Source organism: Manacus candei, unplaced genomic scaffold (genome assembly GCF_025592945.1).
Source record: "Manacus candei isolate 608988 ecotype Guabito, Panama unplaced genomic scaffold, ASM2559294v1 h1tg000108l, whole genome shotgun sequence".
Lineage (NCBI taxonomy): Eukaryota > Metazoa > Chordata > Aves > Passeriformes > Pipridae > Manacus > Manacus candei.
The window spans coordinates 2,136,379-2,158,472 of NW_026138156.1; positions in this window are offsets into that span (position 1 = coordinate 2,136,379).

The window sequence follows — 22,094 nt, forward strand, 5'->3', positions numbered from 1 at the left end:
GCGGCTTGGCTGCTGGCTGGGGTTAAACCATGGCATGGAGGGAGAAGGCATTTTCAAAATTTAATCTTCATGCATTACCACTACCCTTAATTGAATGGAATTGTTTTCTCTATATCTTTGCTGTCCTCTCTCTTTCTTTTTTTGGAGGGGGGATGGGTTGCAGGAAAGGACACCAAAATATTATAATTCTTATAGCTTACTTTCTACTAATTTTTAGTTTTGCTACTCAGTTCTGCAACAAGGAAAGGAAATGCACTAGTGGCTCTCAATGAGTTTAAGATCATGCTCTGTCTTTACTTGCCTTAACTCTTTTCTGCATGCTGCTTGTTATTCCCTTTATGACATATCCCCGAATAATGAAGTCTAGAGACAGATATTAAATATCCAAAGTACCAATCACACATTATTCCTGTTTGCAGTAGCTAAACAAAACTGTAGTTTGGCTTGTCTTTGAAGAAATGGAAGGAATATAGCAATCAATAGATCCCAAATTTTTTATCTTCCATTACATAAATATATGAGCAAATTTAATGTGCACAACTGGATTTTTTCTTATAGGTGATTGATTCTAATTCACACAAGCAAAATTATGAATAGTGGTATTACACATATCAATTGCATATCATTTTTGTCTCCTTGTTTCTTATACATCTGTCTATATTACTGAGCAGTGTTATGGGAAAAGTTAATCTTCTCCCCTTAAGCCTGCACTGCTTATCAAAAACACTTCATACAGATTTTTTTTCCCAAAGACTTCTTTCTCCTTGCATTGCTACAAAACTGCCATTAAAAGGCATATAAAAGATTTCAAGTACTACAATATCCAAATTTCAACTGCTGCTCAACCTGACCTTCCCACTATTCTGTCAAAAAAATTTAACACTTCTCAAAACCTTTAGCTTTATAATAGACGTGATATTGTTTTATTTGGCAATTACTTCACTTGTGTTTCTATCCATCTCCTTGGTATTTTTCAAATAAATTACAAAACAAAGCTAAAACCATAAAATGACAGTGCAATCTGCTGTGCCACAAATTACCAGTACTCTCAAAAGAGAGGTGAGGTGCAAAATTGCTACTTTTACACTTGCTGTTATATGTTCAAGGAACCAATGCCCCCCAAATGACTTGATAAGAACAGTAAACTTTATTATACTTACATGAATTTTAAAAAGGAGGAAAGAAAGAATCTCATTTCCCAGAAAGAAAAAAACTGAAACTAAGAAGCGGAAGTGTTTGCTTAAATACAAAGGACAAACCCACAATCACCTCCCAAGGTCCAAGCTCATAGATTATAAACACACTGCACAGAAGTCAACAATATTATTCCAAGTATGTGCTTACTCACTGTCATTTGTCTCTCAAATCACCTCTTCCCTGGACTGCTTTTGCTTACTGCAGCTTTTTCTCAATAAAAGACAATGAATTCTGGGACAGGGATTCTTTGTATTTCATCTCTTCAAAAGTTATAGACACTGCAGGCTCCCAATTCCTGACCACAGAGCCCCAGGTGCTATTGTAATAGGTGTACTAGTGTTCTATGGAACAAGAAATTAAATAAGTAGTGCAAACCAAACCCACACGTTTAAAGCGTGTGCAAATGTATGAATATCTATTCAAATATGCTTGTTCTCTAATATCCACAGCACTATATATTGTAAGCCTATGAGAAGGACTTATATTTCCAGGTGTCTCACAGCTTTCAAAGTACACTGGAGGAAATAAATGTGTGCAATAAAAATCACAAAGTTTTGTCATGACTGTTATGTTGGCTTACCACATGCTCAGGATAGGACTAGTCTCACCTAACCATCGTCATGTACAATTACCCGCCTCTGATCCCAACTGCTTTGGTACTCAATAGAAACAGAGATATTTCATCATCAATTCATCTCTTTCTAGCAGATGTCATGGCTAAGTTGTGCCCTGAAGGTGACTGTGTCTCTCCTTTCACTGTAAGGAAAACATGGCATTATCATCCCAGGCATCAGTGTCTATACTGACTTCTACATTCACTACAATGAATTCTTATCCAGAAAGTCCAACATTTCTCAAGAATTTACCAGCTGTTTGTAGATCATTTGTAGACAGCAAAAAAGAATCATCACAGCACGACCATGTTATCTGAACCGCGAAACTACAAAGTATTCTTATATATCTACTAAATAAGAAACTATGGATAGTCACCTTACTGCAATGTCCTGCATATGAAATATTTGTTTACTGAAATGTTTTATCAAAGTATTTTAAGTAAGTGGTAAATTTTTCATGAATGGTCAACAAGCATGATTATTTGCTTGAATATAGAGTTCATCAGAAGGTGTAAAAGCTCTTTTAGGAACAGAAATATGAAGTGTAAAGTCTGGGTAATTGGGCAAGTTATCAGCAAAGCTAGGTAAGTACCAATTTTCCTGCTCTTTGAAGGCTATGTGACACTGACTTTCTGGAAATGATACTTAACAGAATCTCTACTCTTCCCCATCCAAAAAAAAAAAAAAAAAAAAAAAAAGAAAGAATAAAAAAGGCAGCCTTTTCGCCTTCCCATTTTTTTTAGTTAAATGTGCATTCTCAAATTTTAGAAAATTAATTTAGAACCACTTCACCAAATTCATATGCTTTGAATATGCTCTCAACCTGATTTATAAAGGATAACTAATTCACTGACCTAAACTCCATGATAAATGTGCTAAACTTCATCAGTCATACACTGTGCTGCAGATCTACTTGGATAGCAAATATACTCTTCCTTCCTTCATGGTCAAATGGTATTTGCAAAAAAAGACTTGTCTTTTTGATTTGAGTTCAGAAGTCATTCTTCAAAGTATTCTGATTTTTTCCCCTCTCACCTCTCATATTTTCTCCACCTGTTCACAGTGTATTTGGACTGGGTCATTAGAATAGGTTATGCTGAAATAGCTTCAGGGATGTTGGGTTCTTCACAGCAAATACATTCTGGTAAAATACAATTTAAAACAAAAATATAAAATTTCTTATACTACTGTCTGCATCTGAGAAAATGTACCTAAGGTATGTTATTACATACTGTAATGTCAAGCTATTGCATGGTCACTTTGTATTTCACCTGTGCTGGGCAGATGCAAAATCTGGCATAAAAAGTGACAGTTCGTAGGTTGCACTTGTTTCCTGCCTAGAAGGTTGACCTCCCCTTGAAAATACAAACTACAGTATTTGTTCTTATTAGTAAAAAGAGGGAATTCCAGAGGATTTGTTTTGATTTGTTTTTCTTGCTGATGATTTACCTTTTTTATTCTCGAACTTATTTCCAAACACTTATGAATGAAGTTGCCTTAAAAAATATAAAAATATAAATAAATATTATTCTTCTTTGTCACCATTTTAATTAATTTTTTAAAAGCTAAGATACTATCTATCTTTTTTGCACCTTGGAAAGGTTACAGATATTCTTTTTGCAACTTGAATTCATGCAATTTCTTAAAAGAAGAAAAAAAAAGAGAAGACGGGGGGAGGGAAGGAAAAAGGAGAAAAAGGAAAAGCTGTCCTAGAATATTTTACTGATTTAAGAATAAGTGTTTTGATGAAATTAACATTATTTATTCATTGAACCTTTTTGCCTCTATTGAAAAGGAGGGGAGCAAAGTCCTGTTTTCCATTTGTGATAGAGACAAGAAGAAGAACCACACATTCTTTAGCATCATTTCTGCCTGTATCTTCACAAGACCTCAGGATTTAGACTGAGAATAACTCAAATGGTGAAGCTCAGCATTAGTATAAAGAATTCTACATATCAGAAAAGTGTAACTGTCCATCACAAGAGTAAAACTCAGTGGCCAAGAGTCAAAGTGACCCTGGGACTGGTCTAAAAACTCATAGAACACCTAAGAACTACTACAGGTTTCACCAGTTTGTCTTCTGAAATCAGTCAATACTTTTCAACCTTTCTTAGAGCCACGGTACACAACAAACGCAGAACCAAACCAGTATGCAACTCTTTTCCCAGGAGAGAGAGGAGGGGTGACAGAAGAAGAAAGGAGGACGGATGGACAGAAACCTGGCTACAAAACATCTTTATCATGTTGTCATTCTCTGTATGGAAGAAAGGGGTTCAGATATCAAGAAGAAGGATCCAGAATAAAAACCCTACACAAAACAGCAGATTTTTTAGTGACCACAAGACACACATACAAACATACTTCCCTATGGATGCCACCACTTACATACAGTGACCTTTCAAGTGCTCTAAGTCACCAACAGATAGATTTACAAAATTTCATATTTAAGGCATTTAATCTCTACAGAAACAGTGTCCTACAGTTAATTTGTCACAGAGGGATAATAATAGAGAGATGTGTCTTACATCATGGTTACTCTGCCAGATGAATTTCTCAGACACTAATCTTATTTGGAGTACATTTACTTGAAGCTTTATTTAAAGTGTTTCTTCTGACAGACTCTATCAGGAGAAGTAACTGTCATAATAATATAAATGCTGCCTCCCAAAGAGCAACCCGTAAATCAATATTTACAAGCTACAAAAGGTCTCACTCAAGAAAAAGTCTATAAGGCTGAAATATTATTGGGGGCAATATATAATTGGTTCCCCTGAAAGCCTTATCAGATGATAAATATTAGTTCACATAAAATTGTCCATTTAGGAGGAAAGCAAGGAAAAAAACAATTTTCTATAACTTCTTTTGTTAGCTTTTTCTTCACTTAAATATCACAAGTATGAATATCATTGACAATTATTACTGAGTTAACTCATGATCTCATATTTGATTGCACATTTAAGCTTAAAAACAAGGTTGTTAAATGGTTTTTTCCCTAGGATTTTCCGTTTTTTTTCTACCAATAAGGAGAAATTATTGGATAGTACTGCCACAAAAATAACTTATGAAGTGCAGGAGAAGGAACAACAAAATGATTCACACAGATTAATTTCAATCTACATTCACAGCTGGAGCTACAGGAGAATTTTGTGGGCGTGTGAATAAGGCTACAGGTTTCAGACGTGTTGTTTGGGGGTGTTTTGACAGTCATGGTATTTGAATCAAGTTATTCAATCATTTACAGCCACTGAAATTTGTCTGTACCATAAGGTGAACATGAAGTATGTAGACCCAGTTTTCCTTTTCCCTGCACTTACACAGACTTTTATACAACCTTCATGATAAACAACAGGACTTAAATTTGTTGCACAGGCTAAACTCCAAGTTTTGAGGGACTTGCAAGGCTAGCTTTAGCAAAAGCAGGGCGTTCTCTATGAAAACTTTCACAGTTGAAATAAAACAGTATTTTCTAATGAGAAATATGAGAATTTTACTTGAATTTACTGGTACATGGTAGAAAACTTTTTAGAATAGTTATTACACTGATTTGTGTTTAGATGTCCTTGTTCTAAAAATATAGGTTAGGAATGAAGAAATAAAGAGGTCTGCAAAATAGTTGGAGGTAATAAAAGTATTGAAATTCTGTGTTTCTCTTATACAATTAATACATCTTTCATAGCAGATATGCAGCCACCTAAAAAATGGATAAATAGTCTGAACTCACTCATGTCACTGAATGGCTTAAAAAAAAATTAATTTTCACTTGAAAATACAGGCTTTGAATGCACCTTGTAATTGTATAATTTGTCAACATTTAGTTATTTAAATAAAAAAGCAAACAGATTGTTTTTAATAAAACATTATGTGTCACTCCCAAGAGAGGTGAAACAAATGTGCTGTCTTTTTGAATGCATTCAGCAATAATGTGATTTTACTTGCTGCTGGCTTGTACTAATACATTGACAAAAGCAAGGGTTTTTTTTTTTTTGAGAGAAGAAGAAAACTAATACTGCTCACATAAGAGAGGAGAAATCCTTAAGAAAATCAATGTAATAAATTAAATTAATGCCAATGAAGCAGAAATTTTGTATAAGAAAATGAAAAAGAAAACAAAAACTAGCTGCATGAAATAATAAAATAACATTTTCCTGTTTTCCTAACACAACAGTACACAAGCTCAGCTTCTTTAAACTACATAATAAATCTTTTATGTATCCAGTGCTGAGGGCCGAGCTTTTTCACTCGTACTCTGGATGTCAATGCCAGTATTTACCTGCTACATTATCTCACCCCAAAGCTGTTAAACGGCATGCAGACATCTGTGTTGTCCTGCAGATAAGGGAATCTTGGCAGATTTTCAGAATAATTAGTAACTAGAAATATAATTCAGAGAAAGAAACATGAGCATTGCAAATATTGCTTTTGGGCCAAGCTTGTTGGACTATACAACAAAACAGGTTACTGTCATGTGGAAATGTAAAGTGGAGTATGTTAAACAAACCATAAGTAATTTGGGTTCAAGGAACAGGTTGTTTGCATCAGAGTTTGTCAGCTGTTGGTCAGACAGTCAAGTTATACCAAACAAATCTGTCTTGGTTTGCAAGGTAATGCTCCTGTCATTTACCCAGTAGGTTCCCTCTCTGCTTGACTGAAACTGTCTCCTATGTCCACAGTGCTCAGTGACCCTGAAAAAAGCTCACGCTAAAGGATGATCCAAATATCAGCTGAAGCTAAGGCATTTCAGAAACCCTGGGGTGGCAAATTAAGCAACATATTTGGAATTTCAAGACTCGTTTTCACTGTGATGCCTGTATTTTACGGAATAATAGACATTTCACAATACAAACCCACAAAAGCACTGATATATCTGAAGAATATACATGCATATATGTTATGCCTTTATGTGTCTATTTTTTAACTCTCCTTTTTCACTGTGATGTGTTATATCAAAATGACGATTGCGCTTACCAAATAATAACTGCACAAAACAAATACACACCATATTTTATAATTTTTATAATTTTTGAAGAGCAAAGAATTTTTTACAAACAAGCAACATGAGAAATATCCCACAAAGATCAGTGGTTTGTTAAGACCACAGTTCTGACAGAAGCAATAGAAGAGTCTGTTTAGGACAAAATCTCAGCACAAAATCTTTCATGGTACATTTACCTTGTACTTCCCTTGTATACACAGTTGCTGGATTTGGGATGTTAGAGGGTTTGCATGCACCTATTGACCTCAGTATCTCCTGATCATAAGTTTGCAAAACACTTTTTTGAACCTGCTCATTCATCCACTTTAAAGTTTACTGACATTAGATATGTATCTCTCACAGTAATCTGACCTCTACTGCGTTTCAAAAAGGTATTCAATTCTATAGTTGAAGATCAAGATGTGTTTTAATGAACTTCTTGACAGCTGGTGAGAAATGAAGCATTGCCATGCCCATGTATTCAGAAATTCAAAGTTAGAAATGAAGTGTGAGTTCTTTCTTAAGCATTCATAGGCTTGTAATGCTTTAGGAAATACATTTTAAAATGTAAATGGACATTTTATTCTAGGTGTTTCTGGTTTAATTGTGATTTTTTTCCAGATTAATTTTAATACATTCATTCAAACAGATTTTAGTTGAGTCATTTTGTATCAAAAATGGGTAAGTATACGCTTTGATTTTTAATGAGTAGAAAGTTGTTAGCCATTTTTCATAGAGGGCTGTGACTAATTTTATATTATAACCTTGGCTAATAGATAATTAGGTGTTTCACTCAAATTAGCTCTGACACAGCTGGAGGCAAAGTGGGAGGAAGCAAAAACCTGGGTTTTGCCATAAATTTTGTACTATCAGCTTCTGAACACCTCTGTGAAACAGCTGATAGCAAATGCTATACTGGATATGCATAATCTGTGTTTGCATTTTCTTAATAGCATTCTGAGAAGTTTAATAAAAAAAAAGCAAATGAGAGAAGCTTAATAAAAATAAAACTATGCAAAGGAGGAGGATCTCCATAGAGATCATTAAGTGGACCCCTGAAGCTGTACAAATTTTAAAACAAATTTCCTAGATCAGGTGCTTCCTCACGTTTTACAGAGTGTGCTGTAATCCATTAGTATTATTACTTTAATGTAATCCCCTCACAATGCAACAGTGTGTCTTGCCTCAGTCAATCTCCCTCCAGTTTAAGATCAACAGAATTATTCATAGCTGCTTACATATATCCTTCTGCAGTAACTGTTCCCTTTCGCCAAGTACCCACCTTTGAGGGATTTTGTTTGGTAGCCCCAGGTAAAGAACATCACAACAGTAAGAGCAAGTCTTAAGCCACCTAAACCAGGAAATGTGTTCCCGTGTAATACACTTAACAGAGTCCCCTGGGTACAAAGGAGAATGGGAACACACCACACCAGCACGAGGTCTTCTGCAGCGTGCCACACAGTGGCATCAGCTCTTGTAATACACCAGAGTCTCCATTTACATGAAGTGATTAGTATCTGAAATATTTACTCTTCGACTAACACTTTAAAAAGAGCATCAACCATACATCATCATGGTTGCTTTAAAGCAGTGGTATCAAAACTTTATGATAACACATTAGAACAGGCAGCCAAGAAAGAACCACCTACATTTTTCTTCTATTTATCCAATTATCACTTACCAGAGTTGAAGGACATACTGTCTTTTTTGTCTCATTTCTGCTGTTTGGATCAGGGATGCTGCAAGTTTGTTTTTATATTACATTGATGTGAGATTGCATAGCATGACAAGTTTAGCTGAATTTAGAAAGTTGGTCAGATGCCAATATATAATTTCATATTTATGCAGCAGATTATATATTGTGCTTATGTATTATGCATTTTCCGTCACAGCCTAGTAGCTTCTTCACTAATTATTTTTTCATCTTCTGCAACTCGTGATTCTTTTTATATAACACCTAATGTGAAATTTTGATTAGTATCCTTTTAAATACTATAGATATTTAAAAATTAAATAGAGAATCAATACATCAATAAAGACACAAAAGGAGAACAAAATAAATGGGAGTTAATCATCATCAATTCAAGTGTACACAAGTATCTAACTGGGAGAGATACACATATTAAAGATTATTCAGGTTCTGCATTAAATTTGCTAATTTTATTTGTGTTTTGTAGATAACTCATATACCTATATGAGCCCATGTTACCTATAATATGTTTTTGTCAGTATAGGTACCTCTCTTTTACACATATTTGTATATACATGTGTTTTCAGTCTTTCAGCATCAGCTTAGCTACTTATCAGAAATGGTGCATTTGACAACAGTCACTTTTGACTGATCAACTGCCACAAAATTTTTAGAAACTTTAGGGATAGTTAGGCTCATCTAAGCAGCATCTGAAAAATTTAACAAATATTTCTAAAACAAAGAAGCATTTTTACTGAGTAAAGTATTCTTATCAATTCATCATCCATTTCATGGTCAAAATACTCTTAGCTTGGCAGAACAATGGGACCAAGAGAGGTAAAAGGTATCACCAAAGTATCACCTCTGAAAAGCCTTTCTTAAAATGGCCTGCCTGAAAACCTCACAGATTAAGTTACACAGCCTCCTACAGCCTACAATTTATTTGAGATGCCTTAATCCAATGATGAAATGACGATTCACTTACATCACTTGCACGTTCAGAGCATCATCTGATTTTAGAAATATCTTCACTAAATTATTTATTTCAAAACAGTCAAAACTGATAAAAATCTCATCAAAATTTCCCACTCACCTAATATCAAACATTCCAATACGTTATCACCACCTTTTTAAGTTTTGTTGCTTTTTACCCAGTTAACAAAAAACATGTACCCTTTTTTCTTGAGTCAAGAACCAAATTATGTAGGTTTTCTGTGATAGCAGCTTATCTTTATTGTTGCTGCAATTTTCAAATTCTAACAGCATGCTTCTTTACTTTGTTGACATCATAGGATAAAGGCTCTGTGATCTTGTTTGGTAACTTTATATATCTTATAATTTTCTTCTAGTATGATCATTTTCTAATATCAAAAACAAAAAAAGAAAAAGGATAAAAAGTATTTTTCACATATATATCTTTCATCCATTCTTCATGTTATAAGCATGTACAAATATTTTTGTCTAGACAAAAAAAAATGCCACCAATATCTTCTCAATGTCTTAAAAGCCTTTTTTTCCCCTCTATGCCCCTTGATGTAGCTCTCATTTCTCTCATGCTTCTGTACAAGTCAGGCTCTACATCTTGCCAACAATATTATTTGATGTTTTCCTAGCCAAAAACAACCACCAAATGATCATTCCCACTTCTATTGACCATCTGGCATGCATCCAGCTTCTCTCAATCAATTGATCTCTTGCTGCTTCTGAGCTTCAAACAATTGACAATGTGTTTTGCCCTGCAGTACCATGCTGCTTCATCCCCTGCTCTCTGCAAATTGATATTGCGCTTTCCCCAATTTATTTACTGGCTTTCTTCCAAACAAGGAAATCCAGAAAGGTGTTTAACAGAATTTGCCTTCCTCCTGTGGTTTGCCGTGACCTCTAAGTACCCAACCGAGTGGAAAAGAAAGCTTAGCTCTGAAAGCTAATAAGGAATTCTGCTGAGAAATCATCAATGCCAGCAACTCTCCGTATAGATAAATCGAGACAATGTCAATAAACTTCCTTCAGGTAATGTCCTCGAGAAGGTAAACAAATTCAGAAAGAAGTTGTCCTTCACTCAGTTTTGGCAACATGGAAATTTCTGCCTGCTCCAGAAAGTAGCAATAATGCACATAATTCACACTTCCAGAAACAGGTATTGCTTCCGATACAGAATTTGCATGAATTACTTCAAAACCTTAGGGTTTTAAAGTTAGTATATTATGGAAGTTGGTGGAAAGTTTCTATGTGCTCAGGGTCAGATTTGTGTCTATGTTTAACCAGCAAATTTTTCTCAGACTCCCTTTTTGCTTTCTCTTTGCTCATTTGCAGTCAATAGTCCAGCAAGGAGGTACCCGTGTTCAGTGTGCAAATGCTTGCTGTCAACTGTTTATATGCATCTCTGTCCTGCCTTACACTGTTTTGGATATTTATAGAGTCAGAAACTTTCTGTAAGAGTTATCTCAAAACTTTCAGCAATGACATTATTCACTGGGTGCAACACTAATGTCACAGGGAATAAAAAGTTTATCTTTGAATTATACATTATAAAAGGCAGAATAAACAATCACATCTGTCTAATGTATGTGTCCAACTTCAGTAGTGTGACCATTTATCCCCACTGATCCCTAGGGTGGTAGCTTGAAAGCTCTTTAATCAGGAAACAAGTCCACTGAAGTCACCAGAGTGTGAGTTCTGACCATGGTCAGAATTTCTATTCAGATATAACATAAAATTAAACATACTGTCATTTGGTAACAAGAATATATTAATGATTCTATGATTCTATAAAGCGACAGCAACACTAAAGGATGATTTTCCCTTGTTCATGTGATGATGAATGCAATAAAAGCTCAAACTATTCCTGATGGACGAAATTAGATAATATTCCCCATCAGTGTTTAAATGAAAGTTTATCCAACTTACTGAGATTTCTTGATGAGCTTAATATAACAACATTTCATATTTAAAATATTTTACCTTAAAAAAATTTAAAATACATTTGTAAAATGTTGCAGTAGCTGTTGCCAAGCCACTACTGTGTTTCATACTTAACACAGGCAAACAGAAATACTTTAGTTTAACTCATGCTATGCTATGCATAAAAAGAACTGAGCTGCTAAAAAGATCCTTACAATACAAAACTCCTCAGAACTACTCCCAAACTCATGCACAGACATTGAACAGCTTCCTTGCACTTGCAGCAGGGACAGACAGAGAATCTTGCCACCACAGGAAAAAAGAATAGGAAAGGAGGACAGAAACTAGCACAGTGAACAAAAAACCACATGAAATCTTAGAAATGCCTAAAAGAAGCAGTTTCTGAAACACTTGGTCCTTGAGTGAATCAGCAAAGATAATATTAAAAGAAGGTACCTGCCTCTCTTAAATGTACATACTTTACTGAAAGCAAAGGGGAGTAAATCCTCACCAAGAAATTAAACCTCTCCAAAGAGTTTTCACTTGTATATATATATATATATAAAACTCCTATATTTAAGATATTTTATTTATACATATATATGAAATCTTTCAGTACTGCTTGATGGACATGACTTGTTTTAGTCATTCACTGAAAGTAGCAGAGAGATCTTGTTTCAATGGCAATTCTCCAGCTGACATTTGTTCTGCAACACCCAGGAACTCTGAGTAAGCCTCAACACTTAATGTATTTTAATTATTTCTTTAAATTATTTAATCTATTTTAAAGTCATTTCAGAATAAACTCAAATTCATTTATGACATTAATCATTATTTGCTTCACTTTTCAGCTTAAAATATTATTTCGGTATGGTAGTAACAATTATGCTAAATATTCAGAATCGCTCTGTCAAGCTTAAAAACTGTTATTCTTGCCATTGTGAAAAGTGATTTTTAGGGGAAAAAAAGTGCTAAGATTTCATGAGCTTATCCTAATTTTACACACAAAAAAGTTAACCCATGTTTTAAGTTACTTAAACATTTTTAAGGAAAATTCATAATATTGGATAGAATAGTCCCATTTGGAAAGGATCTACAATAATCATCCAGTCCTGCTGACTGGCCTGGGGCATTAATCACCTCTCTAGGGAGCCAGTTCCAGTGTTCGACCACTCTCTTGGAAAAGAAATACTTCCGAATGTCCCTTGTGCGGCTTTGAAATGTTCTCCCTGTCACTTGATCCCAGGGAGAAGAGGTCGGTCAGCACATCCCCACATTCCCTCCTCAGGAAGCTGCAGAGAGCAGTGAGGTTGTCCTCAATGAGGACAAACTGAGAATCCTCAGTCATTCACAGGACATTCCTTCCAGCTCTTTCAGCAGCTTTCTTGCCTCCTCTGGGCACATTCAAACACCTTAATGTACTCCTATGCTTCTTTCTACTACGCTTTCTTGATCTTCTTCTTCAAGCTTCCCATTTCGCTTGATCATACCACAAAAAAACCCAGAACTAGGGAGATTAAAAAAAGAAAATCAACTGCACAAATATAAAATTAGAAATATCAGATTAGTCTGCACTTTACAGTTGGAAAATAAATGGATTATGATTGAGCAATAAGCTGCTCCCACAGGAAATTAGGAGTCATAATAGTGTAATATCACAGGTAATATATTTCTGCAAGTCAGGACTTTTAATCCTACCTAGATGATTGTGCTTAAGCTGAATACTGCAGTGCAGAAAAAAAATCAAAACAACAAACAAGCTACAAAAAAGCATCTTGGGGAATACAAAATAACTGATAAAAGCAATTTGGTTGTTAATCGTATATGAAGAAACACTGAAGGATTTGGTCTAGAGAAACACACCATCAAAGGAGGACCCACAAAAAAATTTCCACCATTAAAAACCTATTATCAAAATTGCAATGTAATTGCTCTCCATGGAACCCAGAGAAAAAGAAAAAATTGCATTTTACGTACAACTAAAAAACTTCTTAGTAGGACATTAGGAACATACTCTGACTGTAACAGAGTTAGAGATTACAGCAAGCCATCCTTATTTAAAGGTGTGAAGAATGGACTGGACACATATTTGATAGGGTTAGGGTTATAGTTAAAAATTATGTTATTTTTAATAATTTTGCAGAATAGGATGCACAATTTTTACTGTTATATATTTCAATGGTTTGTATTACTGTGAAAAAACTTTAAAAAAAATTACTACAATCCTGGATTTTCTTTCCTTTTTTGAAGTAACACATAATACATAAAAAAATATGCTGCATTTTCCAACTGCTAGAGAAGGAAAAACAGTAGTATAAAATTTCTCTAAAGTCTGCACAAGATGACAAAATTCTTTTGAAATCATCTTCTGTTTTTCCATGTCATCAAATCATATATATGGTTATAGCACAGAGAGTGGCTCTTAGGGACAGAGTATAGTTTGCTATAGTAACCATTATTCCCATTTTTAAAAAAAATTATTTCTTCTTATGCTTTTCTATTTTTATTAGCACCTTCACAATGCCTCTGAAATGTTATGAGTGTCTTACCTGTATTTATTGTAAAACAGCTGTTAAGAATTCCTTTAATGAGTGTTTTGTATCTGCACATATTGACAACAGATCCTTCTTCCCCTTGACAAAAGTATTAAACTCTCATTAATACTAAAAGCAGCCTTTAAAAAGCTTTCTGTTATGTTTTACAAGACCATGGGGTGTTATACTACAAATGTTCACTGCAAGATTGGTTCAGATTGAAAAGCCATATAATGTTCAGATTCTGAACATTCAGACATAATATCCAGAGAAAGGATCACATGGAATTTAGGGGAAATCACCTGAAAATAAAATCAGCTGTCATCTTTGCTAAAGATTACTGACACAACTATACAAATACACAATAGCATTGACTCACATACAGTAAACTGGGCATGCAAAGAAACACACCTCAGTGAAATAAAACACAAGTGCTTTCTGTAATGTTTACTGTTATACCATTGAAATATCAGCTGCAATAAAATGTAAAAGTACTAAGAAAAGGTAATGCAGAATCTCAGAGGGGTTCCAATTAGAAGGGACCTAGTCCATCCCCCACTGCTCACATCAGGGTCAACTAGAGCATGGTGCTCAGGACCATGTCCAGGGGAGTTCTGAATCCTAAAGGATGGAAACTCAACAACCTCCCTGGGCAAGTTGCTTCAGGGTTTGACCACCTGAACATTAAGTGACCTATTCAGTTAATGCATTGCCTGCTGAGCTCCAGAGATGCAATAAACCAGTCAAGTGTTCTCCTTAAACATCTTTACTCTCCAGTAGCTTCACTGAAGACCTTCTTAAAAGTACCTGTAGAACCTGTGATAACTACAGTCTAGTAGTACCAAGGCTTAGGCTTCCCTACTTGCACCCAAGAAACAGCAGTCCTTGAAACTCAACTGCCCAAACATACAAGCTACTTTATTTATTCTACTCATCCTTGACCGTTTTGCCTTTCATGAACTGTACCTTCACCATTACACCAAATCTCTGAGTATGACAAGAAATTGTTTACTGTGAAAATTAATGAGAAACATTAAATATCAATTCCTCCATTACCAAGTTCACCAAGGTGAAAATATACACCCTAGAACATCAAAATGCCTCCCTTGCCTTCCCACTTGCCAATTATCTCTCATCCATTACATAACCCACCTGACAAATTCTACACTGAAGTTTCACGTTTTACTGACATTTGAAAATATAGAAATAGCACAAGAAAATCCTAGTCCTCCTATTGAAATTACATGATATGACATACTGGTTATTCTACTCATTTTACATTGTACATAACAATGAAATTCTAATGCTTAAGTGGTCTGTTAGTTTGTTTCAACATTTAGATAAAATATTTCCTTCAGCATTGTTAGAATACAGCAGTGACCTCCATACACAGAAATTGTAGAATTCATAAAATCTAACTTTAGGAATCCAACCTCATGTAAGTGAATTCTAGCAACTTATTTTCTTCTGTTTGTAAAAGTAGGAAAATGCCCCTGTTCATTTAATAATGGCTCTCTTTTTCATGGTTGTATTCACATCCATGACAGCTAGTAACACACACATTAATTGAAGTTTAGTATGATGAATCAGTGGCTGGAACTGCAATATATAATAATTTGAAAGCATGTATTAATCACTGTTTGGAAGTTAAACAGGAATGTAGTGTGTTTCATGTATTTTCAGTTTCAGGAGTGGCTTATCTTCATCAGCAGCAATGGAATTTTTTAAAAACCAGGATTAACTTAACACACGATAAACTTATGTTACACCATACCAAAATTTTGGGCTAAACCACTGTGTGTGTCTGTGAGATCTTTTTTCTACACAGCATAGTAGTAAAAGCCTGAAAAATTAATAGTATGAACTTCAACCATAAGCAACCAGAGAAACAGACTAGACTCTCCATATATTTTGCTTCATATTACCATAATTAGGTTTAAAGCAGTTGCATCTTCTGAGCTTTAATAATTTTTCTGAGACATATAAACATGGGTAAAAAATACACTACAGTTTTAATGTTTAACTCCGTAGATACCTGATAAAAATCCATATCACAATACCAGATTTTTATTACTTTGCAAACATTTCAGAACTATCAACCTGCCTCGATGAACTTTAAGATCTGTATTTGGCTAACATGACAAAATGTGTTCTAATCATGGACTTTGACCAGAGAGACAAAAAGAGCTGTCTCCAGATGCCAACTAGGACAATCACAAACCATTAGCAACCTGTGAATACTTCAATCACTGAAACTATTAGTAAGATAGTTGGATCCTAATTATTTCTGGAACTAGAATAACTTTCTGTAGCTTAAAATGAAATTTTAAAAAAAAGAAAAAATAATCTAGATAGGATTAGGAAATTGCTCAGTTTTATTCAGAACCCATTCATATTTTCTCTACCTATCCCAGCACCCCCTGCATGTATATATGAAATATTCTTACAAAGAATATAGATAAACATTTAGAAAAATGAGGCAGATGACCTTATGAAAGTGGTCCTGTAAAAGGAGACATGAATCAGAATCCTGACAAATACCCCCAGTTGAAAGTGTCTTTTTTTCCAGAACTCGTAAAAAAACCCCAAAAACATCAAACCCCTCCATTTTCCAAAGAGACAAGAGGACCAAAAGAGAGAAATACCATTAAGAACCATGGCAGTTCTGCATACGAGTAAGGCACATGCCCCATTCCAAGCCACTGGATGATTTATACTGCTTTATACTAGAAGGAAGAAAGGGAGTTCCTCCCAAAGCCCAGCGGTCCTCAGATGTTTTATCTGTGAAACATCACCTTTTCAAAGAAGTAATCAGAAGTGTCAGATGGTTAGTACGGAATGCTTTGACTAAGGATAACACCCTCATTAATAAGCATTTCTTGGGTTCTGACAGAAGCCATGTGAAGGTTGAACATGCAAGACTGTTCACAAAGATGCTTGAGGAACAATGGTCAGCATAGAAGGTAAAACTGTTTCTCAGAAGCACTGACAAAGTCATAGAATCATAGGATATGCTGAGTTGGAAGGGACCCATCAAGATCATCGAGTCCAACTCCTGGTCCTGCACAGGACCATCCCCAAGACTCACATCATGTGCCTGAGAGTATCATCCAAGTGCCTCTTGAACTCTGTCTGGATTGGTGCTGTGACCACTGCCCTGGAGAGCCTTTTCCAGTGCCCAACCACTCTCTGGGTGAAAAGCCTTTTCCTGATATCCAACCTAAACCTCCCCTGACTGAGCTTTAGGCCATTTCCTCGAGTCATGTCACTGGTCATGAGAGTGTAAAGATCTGTACCTGCCCCTCTGCTTCCCTTCGTGAGGGAGTTGTAGACCACAATGAGGTCTCCCCGCAGTGTCCTCTTCTCAGCTGAACAGAGTGCCCTCAGCTGCTTCTCGCATGGCTTCCCCTCAAGGGCCTTCACCATCCTCTTGGCCCTCCTTTGGACACTCTCTAATAGCTTAATGTCTTTTCTGTGGTGCCCAAAACTGCACACAGGACTCAAGGTGAGTCCTGTGTGCAGAATAGAGTGGGACAAACAGATAAGCATAGAACCGGATTGAGACATATTTACAAATGAATACATGAAATGTAAGACCTTTCAAACAAAAACAAGAGGTCTGCCTGTGACAAAAAGCATAGAACTTTTTCTTACTTCTGAAGAATAATGCTCTTTTATAACTCTCACAAACAAACTGATTGAGGTACTTATTTCTCTAACCGTTGCTCTTGGTGTTGCTACTGCATTCATCCCTGAGAGAGAAATTTAAATGAAAAATCTATTTGCAGGTTTCAGTTTCTGAGCATACAGTGCCATCTAGATTCTCAGGATGTTTCCACAGTCTCTGCATGAAAACAATTACTTTGGCTGTCCTAAGAGCTCAGCACACTTTATTGTGCTCTTTATTACCCACATCCTACAATAACACATACACAAGGATTTTCTAAAGTGACAACTGATTAGGACTGTTTTACTTTATAGAATGCTAATTTGAGAATCCTTCAATAGTCTTGAGTGTCAAAAAGCATTAAGCAGCCTCCTTCTTGAAATTAAGACTTTTTAAGATGCTTCAGGACAGACACAAACTAAAACACTTTACATTTTTAACCAGGAGTTGTGTGGTTTCTCTATGTAAACTCCATAACTACTAGTCATTAAAAAATATAGAAACTAGTTGGAGACTCGAAGCAGGTTCTGAACCCAGTATTCGCAATATTATGTACCCAGTAGGAACAGAGTTTTGAAGGTCAGTATTTTTCCAGGAATTTGAACAGGAAATGAACATACAGAAGCACTGGTATGCTTTTGAAGTTGACAATAGGTACTACCCTCTGAGGTCAAGTTTCACTGGAAAATAGGAGTTTTGCAAATCAGGGCAAGTTGCTGCACCAAGGCCCACAAGAAGAAAACAGGCCTGCAGACCTCACTCCCACATGTGATTTCATAAGAAACACCCTTGAAACTATGAAACACATGACTGGAGCAGTTAAACTCCTTTTTTTACAAAGGCATTAGAGTTCCTTCAAGACTTTTTTGTTTGGGCAGTCAAATTTGTATCCTGTCAAGGATCACTGATACACACGAACCATGGAAGAATTGCTACGACTTTACTTTCCTAAAACCAGCAGTATGCCGAATCAACCAAGAAGACGGGAGATGCTTTACCACTGCAACTGAATTACTCTAGGTGTGCAAGGCAGGCATCAAGACAAATGGCATAAGAAGCCTTTTCCATGGGAAACAGCAGTTATAGCGATGAAAGAAAAATATTAATGTTAAGTACAGTAAAGTAAATGACATTTCCTTCTGTCTTGGATAAACCTAGGCATAAAAGGACAGATGAGCTCTGTATTCATTGAAGAGATGCACTGACAAATACTGTCTACATTTTGCCACCTGATTGCAAAATTCCTTGACAGTGGTCAGAAACTGCTTCCTTTAAAGTACTTCAGCTTCTACTTTAAACAACAGACTGAATATTTTGTGACTGATACAGGTCTATGCCTTGACAAAGAGCAGTACAATCTCAGCAAATACATAAGAACATAATTATAGATGCACCCTGAGTAGTAATAGTGAAAATATGAATCAAATTCAAACAAAGTATTAATCTTGTTTGCAATTCTGTTTTCAATTTTCCAAATCACCAGATTAGACTACCACAAAAACAAATTAGTGATGAGAAAAAAGCTTATTAGACCATATTGTACATCTCCTTGGCAATATAAAATTGCTCTCTACAGCAGATATCTCAGTGCTTATTTCTGAATAACTAAAGAGAAAGGTCTTACTGATCTGCTGCAAAAGAAAAATACTTTTATTGAAATTTTATTAAGGGTTGTGTCCTTATATTCCATCTAAAATTTCCTTTGCTCAGTTTAATTCTATCGTTCACATCTCCTCAGACCTTCCATAATTTTTCAATCCTGCTGTATGACTGGCATTTACCTCAAGGAAACAGTTTCCATCTTACCCTTTTAGCAGATGAAATAATTGAATAATTAAAGATGTAGATTTTTTTGGCACCTATTATTTTTTAGGCACAGATGGATTTATAATAACTACAAATTATTTTTTTATTTAGTTAGCATTTATTAATTATTAATTTTGCATCAACACCCACCAATATCTATGAGAAATATAATTTCCTACGTTTGTATTTGACTTTTTTTGTGATCACATCACAGTTGTAACTCAGTCATCTTCATTCAACCCTTAATTTTTCTAAGTTACTAGTTGCATTCAGTCAAGCCCACAGAATGCTATCTGATCTTCCTTCATGTTATTAATTATTGTTTCCATTAAAATTCACTTTTTAGGCTTGCACAGTACTAAGATCAGGCTAACAAACATGCATTTACTCAAACCACATTGCTTCTTTCATAGACTTAAAAAGGTTACTAATATCAAGTGGACTGTATTTTCACAGCTTAAAGTTTTTAGATTTTGTAAAGCAGCTTTTAATTCTACAAGTAAAATACAGATCACATTATGAACACAAAGTAAGGTTAGCATATTTTTATAATCACCATATAAATCATATGTATAATCAAGTTACATTTTTATAACTGGTATATAATTAATTACCTTTTTACATATATTTCCACTGGTTGCAAACCATTTACTGAAACAGTACTTGAATGTTAACAATCATCCAATAAAACACCCCAATTTTATTGCTCATCCCCTTTTTCCCCTATAGAAGCTTGACTAAAGGAATAGATTTTATTTCCTCAAAGCAGAAATATTTTCCCCATGAGCACTGTTTTTAAGATGTGGCAATATGATTAACTTGCTTTTAAAAAAAACCCATCAGCCTGTGACTATTCTTATGGAGAAGGGTTTTCCCTTTAGCATCTTTAAACTTAAGGTTAACTGAAGTGAACCTTTGGCTATGGTCCCATTACTAAGTCTCCATCAGTGGTGGGGTGAAGTAGTTTAACCCCAATCCTCCAGAAGGGTGTGTTAATCCCTTGTAAAGATTTTGTCTCCCAACCGCATGTCCAAGTCAAAGTCAGTAACAAAATTTTATGTTGAACATGTCTTTCATCTGGCCTTCGTTAAACAGCTTGATCTTGGTCTTAGATTTAAACATCACTTAAGAAGTTTTTTTTCCTGTAATATTTTTGAGTATTAGTGGAATGCAAGATCCGTAATTGTATGCCACTGAAGCTAAGAATACACAGTACTTTGAATATTATTAAAAAAAAAGTCTTTCAACTTACAGAAATATCACTAGTACAGATGGATCACCTAAATCTTGTAGTCAAAGAAACAAACTAGAGAAGATGAATAGCAGTTCTTAAAGCACCATTGCAAAACTCACCTCCCAGTGCAATGAACAAGGCTTACAGTTATTTTTCTTACTAAGATTGCTTCTGTCTTCCAATTTGGCATGCAGTTACGCCGAGAGGAACATTCTGAAAGTAAGACAGAGAGTTCTGAGAACTCCGTAAAATGAAGGATGTACACATTATGGGCTCAGTGTCTTTGAACATCTGATTTCTACTGATAATAATTATGCCAATATATACACAAGTATATCTTCAGTCTGGTCCACTTCTCCCATGTCTTGAGTGTTCTGGAATATAAATATCTTCTGTTGTATCACACAACATTTTCTGTCATTTTAGCCATATGGAACTTGGCATACTAACACTGATCTTTACTTTGTGTCTCCTGCCTATAACCAAGATTATTCTGACCTGTGGACAGTTTTAACTATCATCCAAGTAACAGAGAAAGGAAATCAACAGCAACAACAACAAAACTTAGAAAATAAAGGAACCTTTTTTTCCCCTCTTCAAACATGGAAACATCATTCTATACAACCATGAAAAGACTGGACATCACTGAATCCTTTGTCAGCATTCTCCCATAACCTTAAAAAAGACCAAAAATATTACAGCATAGAAGAAGGGAGGCCTTTTATCTTTAAAAATTAATAACTTAATTCAACTGGGACTAGTTACACAGCATATGTCTTAGTGACAATGTCACGTCAGAGCCCTCAGCTGGAAAAACCTCCAAAACTAACACTCACCTGCAACTCTCATCAGCAGTCTGCCAATAATATGATCACTGACAATTTTATATCAATGTTGTTACATTTGAGGGCTTACTAAAGCATCAGCTCTAGAAGGTACATGATTTGTGAGGCTCTCAGTTTTTCTTTTCAAGTTTTCAGATCTTGCAATTTATGGACTATAAAACCAGAAGGGACTGATGTGAACATTTGTAACTCCTGCCTGTCACTGTAGGATTTCCCTAAATTTTTTCAAATTTGAACTAGAGAATAATTTTTGAAGTGAAAATTTCTTATGATAGAAATTCCATCACTGCATCATTTCAGAGACAGGTTTGAAAATATCGAGTCCATTTGCTCAATTCAGAAATCAGAAAAATAAATATGAATATCTTATACTGGTTTTTTAAAGTTACTTATATATTTTTATTTTTGGAGGTGCAGATAGTTAGGGAGATTTTGTTCATATTTGTTAGTGTCCTTAATGTTTGGAATTGAGAACAGTATGCCAGAAAAGCTTTTAAGCCATACCATATTCAAAAGTTAGCCCTGTATATTGGTTCTTCTCACCAAAATATAGCTAAGATGGCATTGGAGATACAAAGATTTTTTTGAAGTCACATCATATTGTTGCCTTTCTTTTATGAATTATCAGATTGTC